Raw genomic sequence first — 12,257 nt, forward strand, 5'->3', positions numbered from 1 at the left:
GTAGAAAACCAAGATGGAAGAACGTGTTTGGTATTTCTCCTGCTGAAGGAATTGAAGAAAATTTCAGATCTCAAATTACAATATTAAAGGATTACATGGACACACACACAAAAAGGAATTGAACAATGCAAGAAGCATCAAAAGAAGGTGAAAGAAATACACAGACTCACTGTACCAAAAATAATTAATCAATATTAAATACAAAGATGTCACTTTTATGACTCAGGTGCACCTGATGCAAACCATGGTATTTTCAATCATGTCATATGCATGTTAAAGCTGGACAGAGAATAGGGAAGAGCAAAATAGAACTGATGACTTTGAATTATGGTGTTAGTTAATATTGAATATACCATGTAATTCCAGATGAATGAGCAAACCTGCCTTGGAAGAATTATAGCCAGCTAGAATGCTCCTTAGAATTGAAAAAGGCAGCACTTTATCTCATATAATTTGCACACATGTAGAGAAGGACATCATGTTTGGTAAAGTATAGGGCTAATGAAAAAGATGAAGATGCTCAATTATATGTATGGACACAGTAACTGTAAGAATGGGTTGAAACATAGCAATAATTGAGAGGATGGTACAAGACCAGGCCATCTTTCGTTTTGTTGTACATAATAGGGATGCTGCTAGTTGGAATTGACTCAAAAGCACTTTGTAACATTTATCTTAAATGTCTTAATTCATCTAATTTAAGTCCATTACGTTTTCCCCAATTTGACCAGAGTGATTTTTCAAAAATTTAAAAGTGACTATGTCATTTCCTTGTTTAAAATCTTTTAAAGAGTCCTCTTTACTTATACAGGGTAAGATTAAAAATCAATGCAATTTATAGCTTCTTACCTTCCCAGCATGTTGTTATGACATACCCATTCCCTTAACGTCACAATGAAACTGAACTGCAGACTCTTGGCCTCTGCATATACAATTTCATCCTCTTGCCCTATCTCATTATTCATTTGGGTGGCACAATGACTCAGATGAGACTTTCAGGTTTTAACCAATGTGTAGAGTAATCCTCCCTTATCTATGGGGGATACATTCAAGACCACCTGTGAATGCCTGAAACAATGGATAGTATGGAACCCTGTATACATTGTGTTTTCTCCTATATATACATGTTGTTGTTTTGTTGTATACATACTTAAGATAAATTTCAATTTATAAATTAGGTACAGTAAGAGATTAATAAAAAAAATCTAATAATAAAGAATACTTATTAAGTAAAATAGGGGATACTTGAACACAAACACTGCAATATTTTCATCTGATAACTGGCATGACTATTAAATAACTAATGGGTGGATAGCTTATACAAAGGGATGATTTACTTCCCCAAGGGATAAGTAAGAAGGTGCAAGGTTTCATTGTGCTACTAAGAATGGCATGTAATTTAAAACATATGAATTGTTTATTTCTGGAATTTTCCATTTAATATTTTTGGACAATGTGTTGTCCATGAGTAACTGAAACTGTGGAAAGTGTAACCATGGAAAGGGGGGGCCTGCTCCAGTAACTTCCTTTGAGGAAACTCCATGGAATATCTCCCTGAAAAAAAGTTTTGTAATGATTCTGTGGTATATATAAATTATATATATACATGCATCATATATATGTATATGTATATGTGTATATATATTATATATATATATACACATACACACACATATATAAATATGTATATATATAATTTCAATAATATGTATATAGGAGCTCTAGCAGCATAGTGCCTAAGTCACTTGACTGCTAACCAGAAGGATGGCGGTTCAAACCCACCAACCACTCCTTGAAAGGAAGGTTGGGCAATGTACTTCCATAGTGATACTGCCTGGGAAACCCAAGGAGAGGTTGCTATGAGTTGGGTGCGACTCAATGACGCATAACAACAACAACAATATGTATATATTGAAAAGAAGTTGCATCCTATCTAAAAATTTCCTACTCCAATTCCTGTTCTTGAAAGACAGGAAAATTTTAATCTATTAGCTGTTTCCTTTAGAAGGTAGCTCTGTTGTTAGATACCATCAAGTCAGTGCCAACTAATATAGACTTTGAGTACAACAGAAAAAAATATTGCCTGGTTCTGTGCCATATCCACAATTTTGGCTATATGTAAGCCCATTGTTGCAGCCACTGTGTCACTCCATCTAATTGAGACTCTTCCTCTTTTTCACTGACCCATGAGATTAACAAGCATAATGTTCTTCTCCCGGGACTGGTGCCTCTTAGTAACATGCCCAAAGTATGTGAAATAAAGTCTTGCCATCCTCTCTTCCAAGGAGCATTCTGGCTGTACTTTCTCCATGAGTGTTGACCGTGGATCCAAGTAAATTGAAATCCTTGACAATTTCAGTATTTTCACTGTTTATCAAGATGTTCTTTATTGGTTCAGTTCTGTGAAATGTGTTTTCTTTATGTTGAGATGTAATCCATAATGAAGGCTGTAGGCTTTTATTTTCATATGTAAGAGCTTCACATCCTCTTTACTTTCTACAAGCAAGGCTGTTTGTCTCTATATCACAGGATATTAAATTTTCTTCATCTAATTCTGCCACATTCTTCTATGTAGAGTTCAGCTTGGATTATTTGCTTATCATAGAGATTGAACAAGCATGGTTAAAGGTTACAACCCTGATACAAAAATTTTCTGACTTTTAGACCACGTAGTATCCCTTTGTTCTATTCAAATAACAGCCTTTTTGTCTACATACAGATTTTTTTTTTTTTTTTTTTTAGCACAGTAGAATGTTCTGGAAATTCTATTCTTTGCAATGTTATCCATATTTTATTATAATTTGCACAATGAAATGCCTTTGCATAGTCAATAAAAAACAGGTAAACATATTTCGGGTATTCTCTGCTTTTAGAGAATCTCACATCAGCAGTGATATCCCCCATACAATGCCCTTTTCTGAATCATGCATCAATTTCTGGTGGTTCCCACTGGATGCACTGCAGCAATCATTTTGAATTATCTTCAGCAAAAGTTCACTTGTATATGATATTAGTGATATTGCTTGAAATTTTCCACATTCTTTTGATCACCTTTATTTGTAATGGCACAATTATAGATTCCTTCTTCTCTGTTGACCAATTAGTTGCTTTACAAATTTCTTGACATAAATCAGTGAGAACTTCCAGTGTTGCATCTTTTTGTTGCAACATCTCAATTGATTTTACATCAATTCCTGAAGCCTTGTTTTTCACCAATATGTAAGGTCAGGTAGAAATTTTTCCTTCAGTATCATCTGTTCTTGACCATACGGTACCTCCTGAAGTGGTTGAACGTTCATCAATTCTTTTGGTACTGTGACTCTATGTATTTATTCCATCTTCTACTGATGCTTCTTGTGTCATTTAATATTTTTCCATACTATTCTTCAATATTATAATTGGAGGCTTCATTTTTTTTCTTCATTTCTTCTAGCTTGAGAAATGTTAAGAATGTTCTTCTTTTCATTTTCTAACTCCAAATCTTTGAACTTTTAATTATAGTTTTCTTTTTCTTCTTGAGATGTCCTTTGAAATATTCCAGTCAGCTTTATTATTTCTTTATTTCTTACATTTACTTTAGCTGTCCCTTTACTGTCTATTCAAGAGCAAATTTCAAAGTATGGTTTTGCTCTTGTTCTTTCCTGCCTATTTAATGACCTTTTGTTTCAATCATTAGTGTTCACTACATGACATCTACTCTTGAGACAGACTCTAAACTGAGTTGGACTGTACTCAAATTTATATTTTGGCTTTTATGGACTTGTTTTAATTTTCTTCAGCTTCAATTTGAACTTGCCTATGAGCTGTTGAGGGCCTGTTCCATCATTGGCCCTGGTCATGTTCTGAGCGATAAAAATTGAGCTTCTCTAATATTTGTTTTCACAGATGTAGTCAATTTGATTCCTGTGTATTTCATCTGGCAAGGTTCACATATTGAAAAATAGATTTTCCCAATGAATAGGTCATTGGTCTCGCAAACTTTTGTCAAGCAATCCAGCATCATTTCTATCACCAATGCCATATTTTCCAACTACTGATCTTTCTTCTTCATTTCCAAGCTTCACAATCTAATCACAAATAATTATTAATGCTTCTGATAGCATTTTTTATTATTGTCTTACTGCAGAAGTTGGTAAAATATTAAATTTCTTCATCTTTGACAATAGTAGTTGGTGCATAAATTTAAATAGTAGTTGTATTAACTGGTCTTCCTTGAAGGTGTATAGATATTATCCTATCACTGACAGCATTGTACTTCAGGATAGATCTTGAAATGTTCTTTTTGACAGTGAATGTGATCCAGTTCCTCTTCAATTTGTCATTCCATGCATAATAGACCATATAATTGTCCAACTCAAAATGGCTACTAACTGTCCATTTTAGCTTACAAATACCTAGGATATTGATTTTTGCACGTTCCATTTCATTTGTGCGGACTTCCAGTTTTCCTGTATTTGTACTTTATATATTCCTTATCCTGATTATTAATAGATGCTTGCCACTGCTTTTCCTCATTTTTAGACATCCTACTTCTGCAAATCAAGGTCCTGAAAAATTTGCCGCATTAATGTCATTAAGGTCAATTCTATTTTAAGGAGGCAGCTCTTCCTCTGTTGTATTTTGAGTGTCTTCCAATCTGATGGGCTCATCTTCTGCAATATATCAGACAATGCTTCTAGAGTTTCACAGGACAATTGTTTTTATAAGAGCATCATCAGGTCCTTCTTCCTAGTCTGTCTTACTCTGAAAGTTCTGCTGAAATAGGTGAACATACGAAATACCAGTGGCATAGCTACTAGCATCATAGTGACATGCAAGCCACCATAGTAAAGCAAACTGACAGGCATGTGGTGGAAGTTAACACTAATATTCAATAATATGCTGATTCTGTAATTTTTTTTTTTTTTTTTGGTTTATTACCCTTAGAATTTGTTTCTTTCTTTTCATGAATTATGGATATCCTGCTAGTATGGATGTAGCTTTGAATCTCTTATTTCATGTCACTAATTATTTTCCTTATATCCTCTTAAAATTTTAACCATACACTTTCTTGTGTTTCTCTTGATTGTCCTAGTATTCTTGAATACAGTTGCTATCTTTATTTCTTTGAAGATAAAAACAATTTTTCAAAATTTATTTAATTTTGAAGTAATTTTAAGCTTATAAAAAATTGCAAGGATAAGAATTGTATCAAAAGACCCATATACTCTAAACCCAGATTTACCAATTGTTAACATTTTATCTCACTCCTTTTATCATTGTTCTCTCTCATTCTCTCTCTCTTTTCCATATGAGATTAAATTACATGTTTAACTAGCTATCATATCTATCTACCTATCCATCTTTGGACCATTTATAAACTATGGTTCCTACATACTTCAGTGTGTGCTTCCTAACAGGGATATATGTAGCTTAATAAGTTACATAATCACACCACAGTTATCAATGTCAATAAATATAAGGTTGATACAATAATTTCATCTAATCTATTATCCATATTCTAACTTTGTATATTGATCCCAAATTATCTTCATAGCATTTTTTTAAATCCTTAATCTCTAATGAAGTCTCTGGTGAAGCATTTATGCAATTTTGCCTCCTTTAATCTGGAATGTTTACATAGTCTTATTTTTTAAATTATGAAATTGGACTTTTTTAAAGAAAATGTTTCCCCTTTGATCCTTTATCATGATTAGATTTGAAGTATGCATTCTCAATGAAAATCCTACTTGGGTGATATTTTGTCCTCAACATCCATCTGCCCATCATTGATGAGGTTAATGTTGATTACCCTGTCAAGGTCTTGTCCAATTAATCCATTGTAAACTTACATTTTCTTCTTGTGAAATTAGTAAGTAGTAGAGTAGAAGACCCTTTAATGTGTGAAAAATCTTTCCTCACGATTTTTTTTTCTGGTTTTAATATTCGTCATTGATTTTTGCCTGAATGGTTTTTAACTCTGATAGTTGTGAATACTGATATTCCAGATTCAGAAGACCCCACATTTACCAGTCAGCACATAACATTGTACTTAAATGAGAGCATCCCCCTCCTCATTATTGACTCATTACTTATTGACTCATTATTGATTCATATAGCTATGAATTCTGAGCTCATGAGCTTGAAAGAGTTAAATTTACTACTCTACTTATTTTTTTGTGTTAATGGAATTACTCAGATTTTCCTAAATATCCCCCCTATGTTCTTGTGATATAGCCTCATCATGTTTGATGATTTCTTTATTTGCTCTCAAAATAAAGTGTTCTAGGCTCATCTTGGTCTTATTAAACATTTTTCAAAGAAACTGTTGTATAACCACATACCATTAATGGAGAGAGGTCTATGGGGGAAAACAATCATAGAGGAAAAACCATTAATATCAATTAGAATAAAATATCTTCATTGTTAGAGTTTTGAAGATGCATGCTAAATATCATAGGTGGCTAACAAACTCTGAATATTCACAGGTAATTTAGAATAGTAATGAAGACTACTTATTTGAGTTTGTTTACCCTGTATTTAAGGAAAGAATTACTGATTTTGGCCTTGCAATGAAGCATGGTTTAAAAAACAAAGCAAAACAAAACTATAATTAAAGTTTCACACAACACTTGGATAATTTGTAGAAAAAACAGATATGATAATTATCTAATTATTGAAAATATCCTTTGTATTGTTTGTAATATCCCTGTAATACTACAAAAAGATCAGGTATTTCAAGCATATGAGTCATAAATGTGTACCTTTATTACTTTTCCTTGGCAATTAACTCTGTTTTATCTCTTCTATTTCACACTGAATTAACGATCAAAAAAAAAAAATCTCAGCATTTTTTTGAACATTACTTACATATTATTTCACTTGTATAGTCATAGTTTTATTTTTAAAAGTTTGTTTAGCAAAATCCCCCTTCGTTCCTCTGTCCATCTTGAAAATATGTTCTTGGAAATGGAATTGATCTCCTCCTGATTCTGAAAGGTTTTCATATTTATTTAAGCTACTACTACTTTATGGTTAATTTTGGCTAGGTTATGGTGTTCAGTTGTTTAATCAAACACTAGTCAAATTGTATCTTTAAGTTTTTACGTTGAAATGATTAGCATTTAAATTATTTGACCTTAAGTAAAGAAGATAAACTTCCATAATGGTAGACCCAACAGTTGAAGCCCCAAGAAAAAGGTTGGAAGTTCCTGAGGGAGGATTCTGCCTCCGAACTAAAATAGACATCCTACTACATTCCTATGTCTCCAGCCTAGCCATTTAGGGGGGAAAAAAAAAAAAAAATTACTAGAGTTCCTTGACTACAAAATAGACTAAATTATGAACTATGCGTTCTCAATGAGAATGAGTTGGCTTTCAAAATCACATGCGCAAATTCCTCAAAATAAATCACATTCTCTAGCTCTTATCTTACTGTAACTCATTCTCTTTCGTTTTGAATATGTATCTATCTGTATGTCTATCTATCTAACTAATAATCATCATCTGTATATATTTTACTTGTTCCATTACTGGTCACCATTCATTACATGAACCCCTAACTAAATATTACACACAGGATGTAGAACCTTTCCAATTTTATTTTTCAGAAACTTATGATCTAAAAATAAATGAAACATGTAGACAGTAAGATAATGGAATAATAAACACACTGGAACAATACACATTTTTCCACAGCTTGTGAAGGGGATTTTTTACATTATATTCAAAAGACTTTTTAAATAACCAGGAAGACTATGAAATCCTTATATTAAAAAAAAGCATCAAGTAATTTAAAATGTATCAGATTTGTATGTTGCCTATTTACATTTTTTTTCATGATAATCTACAAGCAAATGTTTTGTCTCCGTATCTCATATGAATCCAGCATTATTTATTCTACTATGGCAGTTGGCTTGAATTGCTATTTTTATATATGTAAATATTATTTTTTATTTTGGGAGCTTTGGTAGGGTAGTTCCTAAGGCACTTGAATGCTACCCAGAAGGCTGGCAGTTCAAACCCACCAGCCTCTCCTGGGAAGGAAGATCGGGCAATCTACTTCCGTAGTGATACTGCCTTGGAAACCCAAGGCGGGGACATTATGATTCGGTCCGACTCAATGGCACATAATAACAACAACAACAAATTCTTATTTTATCTAATCTGAAGATTCCTTCCTTACGGTGAATTTAGTTCAGGGTTTCTTCTACCTCAAAATGAATCATCAGAGGTTTAATAACAGTAGTAATGTGATTTAAGTATTTAGAAAAATAGATCTGTGAATATCAATGACATTTTACTTAAGACAAGGAGCCAACCAGAATTATGCCTCAAGAAACTATTTGATGTATAATGTTAACTGAATCCTACATATAGACTTATAACAAAATAAAAGGAATGAAGACAAAACATATAACAAAATAGCAAGTTGTCACCACTTACAGTTTAATGAGTATGTTGTACCTGAGAATACAAATTGGTATGAAGTAGGAAATGCTTTAAAAACAAGAGCACTCTGAAGGAAAAAATTTATTTTGAAAATATATATGCATATCTGAGTGTGTGTGTCTGTGTGTGTGTGTTATGGCCATTCAAAGTGTTATGAACCCTTAGCTCTCCAGGACTATGTAGTATAATACAGTTTTCATTCTTTCTCTCACTCTCTCAATCTCTCTCTCTCTATATATATATATTTACTTTCTTATCTCTGATGGCAAAGAGATTTAATAAAAGTGAAAAATGGAAAGGAACAGAAGAAAAGGATGAGAGGAAAATAAAAGAAAGCCTGATGCCTTTCTACCCTATCATTAAAATATCTGCATATACATAACTAAATTTTACATTGTAAACTAAGGTGGTGTGACATTGGGTTAATTATTTATCTTACAAAGTTGAGTACTTCTTATAATTTTATATTAACATTAATTTGAAATCAGTTATGTTTCATATTTAAACTAATTATATTGATGGTTCAACTCAAGGATTTTCTTTACTCCCTATTAACACATACTCTACTATAACACGGTTCATTGTCTGAAATGAAAGTCAATCTGTTTTCTGTGCCTTCTAAACCTATTTCCCTCACTGAATTCTTCATTCTGTTTAATGGTGTTTGTTATAGGATTTACCCTAAAGAAATGCTTTTATCATTCTTTACAAATGTCCTCCATTTTCTTTATCCAGTCAGTCACCAATTACTTTGCATTTCATCTCCTAAATATCAGTCACTGTCAACAGATATAATCTGGGTTACTACCACTACTCTAGTAATTTCATACACACAAATTCATTTACCTAGATTTATGATCTATAATGAAAGTAAGATCCTTTCACTTCTCTGTTTTAAATGCTTGATACCTCTACATTGTCTTAATAATAAAAATCTAAATTATTTTTCATGTCATTAAAATCCCTTGAGATGTGACCTCTGCTTTTTCAGTCAACTTCACTAACAAAAAGGTATCACTAGATTTTTCAAATCTTACTTTTTTCTCTTTCTGTATCAACTCCTGCACATGAACTTTACCTCACTTTTCTTACCTGACTAGCTCCTACTCATTCAAGTATCAATTCTAATTAACTCCTTAGGGAAACATTCCCTGACAGCCCCTGGCTGACTTAGAATACCTTCATAATTCTTCCTTAGATCTCAGTGCCTTAGTTTTCATAACTCTTATCAAAATATATGGTAACTCTTTTACAATCCTTGTCTCTCGTAACAAACTCAAAAATTCTGCAGAAAGAGGTATTTTACTTTACTTCTAAATCCCTAGCACATATCCCTATGCTTAGTAAATAATAATATCAATAGTTTTTTTTTTTTATTAACAAATAATGATTGAACTGAAAAATAATTAAGTAGAATTTTACAGGAAGAATCAGTCAAAAGTATTCCCCATTTATGATAGCAATGAAGTATGTGTATTTTGACCACCCCTCTGCTGAAGACTCACTAATCTAAGATCAAGGAAAGACAAAGGCTTATGTTGGTAAACCTGATATTTAGAGCTGTCATGTAATATGAAGCTTTTGTCAAATCAAGATGCCAATAAAGATGTTTAAAGACAAAAGGGAACTTTTGACTTTCTTGTGGGGTTATAGTGACAGAAATTTTAAGTCAGAACCAAAACTCGCTATACAAAACTGCATCCAAATAGTAACGTAGAATTGGAAGTAGAGATCGTGACATAGTTTCAATTCATATCAATCTCTGAAATTGGAAAAGATTGTCCCAAATTGAAATAGTTTTACTTGTGTCTACCAGACACAAATGCAGATCTTATCTGAAGGAACATAAGTAATCCTATGCCTCAAATTATTTGTGTTAAATTTTTAAAATGAAAGATTCATTACATAATACAATATAATAAGAAATAGGAGAAGAGAAGACCACATGATAAAGGACCAGAATAAATAAAAGAAAATAAATGCAGATGCATAAGGTCTCCCGATTTTAGAGTCAGTTGAAAAGTATTATTTAAAAGAAACGTTAAAATGTAAAAATAACATATTTAAATGTTTTTTTAAAAACATTTTTTAAAAGGTATTGGAAGCAAGTGAATATTCTTGAATTAATTTGTAATATAAACCAAATGTGAAAATAATGAAAGTTCAATAGCACATTTGAAAGGATTAGAAAGTGAATTAGGAAAGTGGAAGATGGGTTATGATACAATGATCAAAATCAATCATAGAGGCAAGGTAGGATAGAAATAAAGAAAAGTGTAAAAGATTTAAAGAGAGAGCAAGAAGGTCTAACACACTTACAATTCTATCTCCAAGAGGAAAGGAGAAATAGAAGAAGCAAAAGTAGTTGTTAAAGTGATAGTGGCTTAGCCTGTTCCAAATATGATGAGAGATTTTTCTTAAAGAAAAAGCATGATTGATAAATGATTTGTCAAAAATAACAATGGAAACAAGAGGGCATAGATTAAAGAAAATACTTTCAACCTAAAAAAATAGAATACACTGAAAAATATTTTTGGTAATGTTGGACTTGGTGGTTCAAAGTAAGCATCCTATCACAGGTACAGAGAATATAAAGCTTTAGAGAAATATTTTTCTAAAAAAAATATTATTGAAAGCTTCAGTGAGCCAACAATTAAAAAGTAAAGATTGAAGATTTGTGGGGCTAAGATTTGTGATTTGAACAAAGCCTGAGAGGGTCAGCCTGCATTGAGAATTGCTTTTCTCATAACATTATTTGTCAATTCTTTGCAAGGCATCAGAAGTCTGAAAATTCTAAACGATCAGTTGAGAGATATTAAAATAATCATAAGCCAAGGAATAAAAGGTCAAGTTCATGCCTCACTATTTGAGCTTGATTTCCATAGCCATATACTGTGAGAGTTAAGGGTGAAAAGGAAAGGGAAAAAAATTAATTAAAGTTTTTCACAGAAATTGAAGTTTGCATCATAATTTTAATTGATTTTTTTTTTAATTAAATACTCTTACCACCTCTAGGTCATTTCCTCCCCAGAAACAAAGGTGAAATCCCTCTGGAGGAATAAAAACTATGCTTAGCTTCAAAATACTTACATAATTATTAAAATGTAATTTATGATAATTAAATATACCTGAAAATAAAATAGGCATACAATGACAAAAGTTGTGACTGAAAACAAGAAAAATAAATGACAGTAGAAACAGACTCAGAGAGAGACAATAATATTCCAGGACACAGAAATATGTATTTACACAAAGCTTAATAATTTAAGTGCATGCATTTGAAAGGAAAATTGGATGAAATAGAAGGGAATTAATATTTATCTCAGGCATTTTTAAAAAAGAATATTTCACTCAAGAATGCAACAAGTCTTTAGGGATATGGAAAAAAAAATCTCTAACTTTATATGGAAAGGAAAGAGATCTTGGATGAGCAAAACACTACTGAAGAAGAAAAACAAAGTAGGAGATCTCACATTGCTATATAGCCACAGTAGTCAAAATTGCCTGGTATTGGTTCAATGACAGATACATAGACCAATGGAATAGAATTAAGAACCCAGATATAGATCCATTGACTTATAGTCAGCTGATCTTTGACAAAGGCCAAAATCCATTAAACGGGAAAAAGAATGTTTGTTTAATAAATGGTGCTGGCAAAACTGGAGATCCATTTGCAGAAAAATGAAACAAGATCTGTACCTCATACCACACATAAAACAAACTCCAGATGGATCAAAGACTTAAATGTGAAACCTAAAACTATACAGTTCCTCAAGGAAAATTTAGGGTCAAATTTAAGGGCCCTAATACATGGCATAAATAGACTA

Source organism: Orycteropus afer, unplaced genomic scaffold (genome assembly GCF_000298275.1).
Source record: "Orycteropus afer afer isolate SDZICR_OR568_19922 unplaced genomic scaffold, OryAfe1.0 scaffold00353, whole genome shotgun sequence".
In the NCBI taxonomy this organism is placed as follows: domain Eukaryota; kingdom Metazoa; phylum Chordata; class Mammalia; order Tubulidentata; family Orycteropodidae; genus Orycteropus; species Orycteropus afer.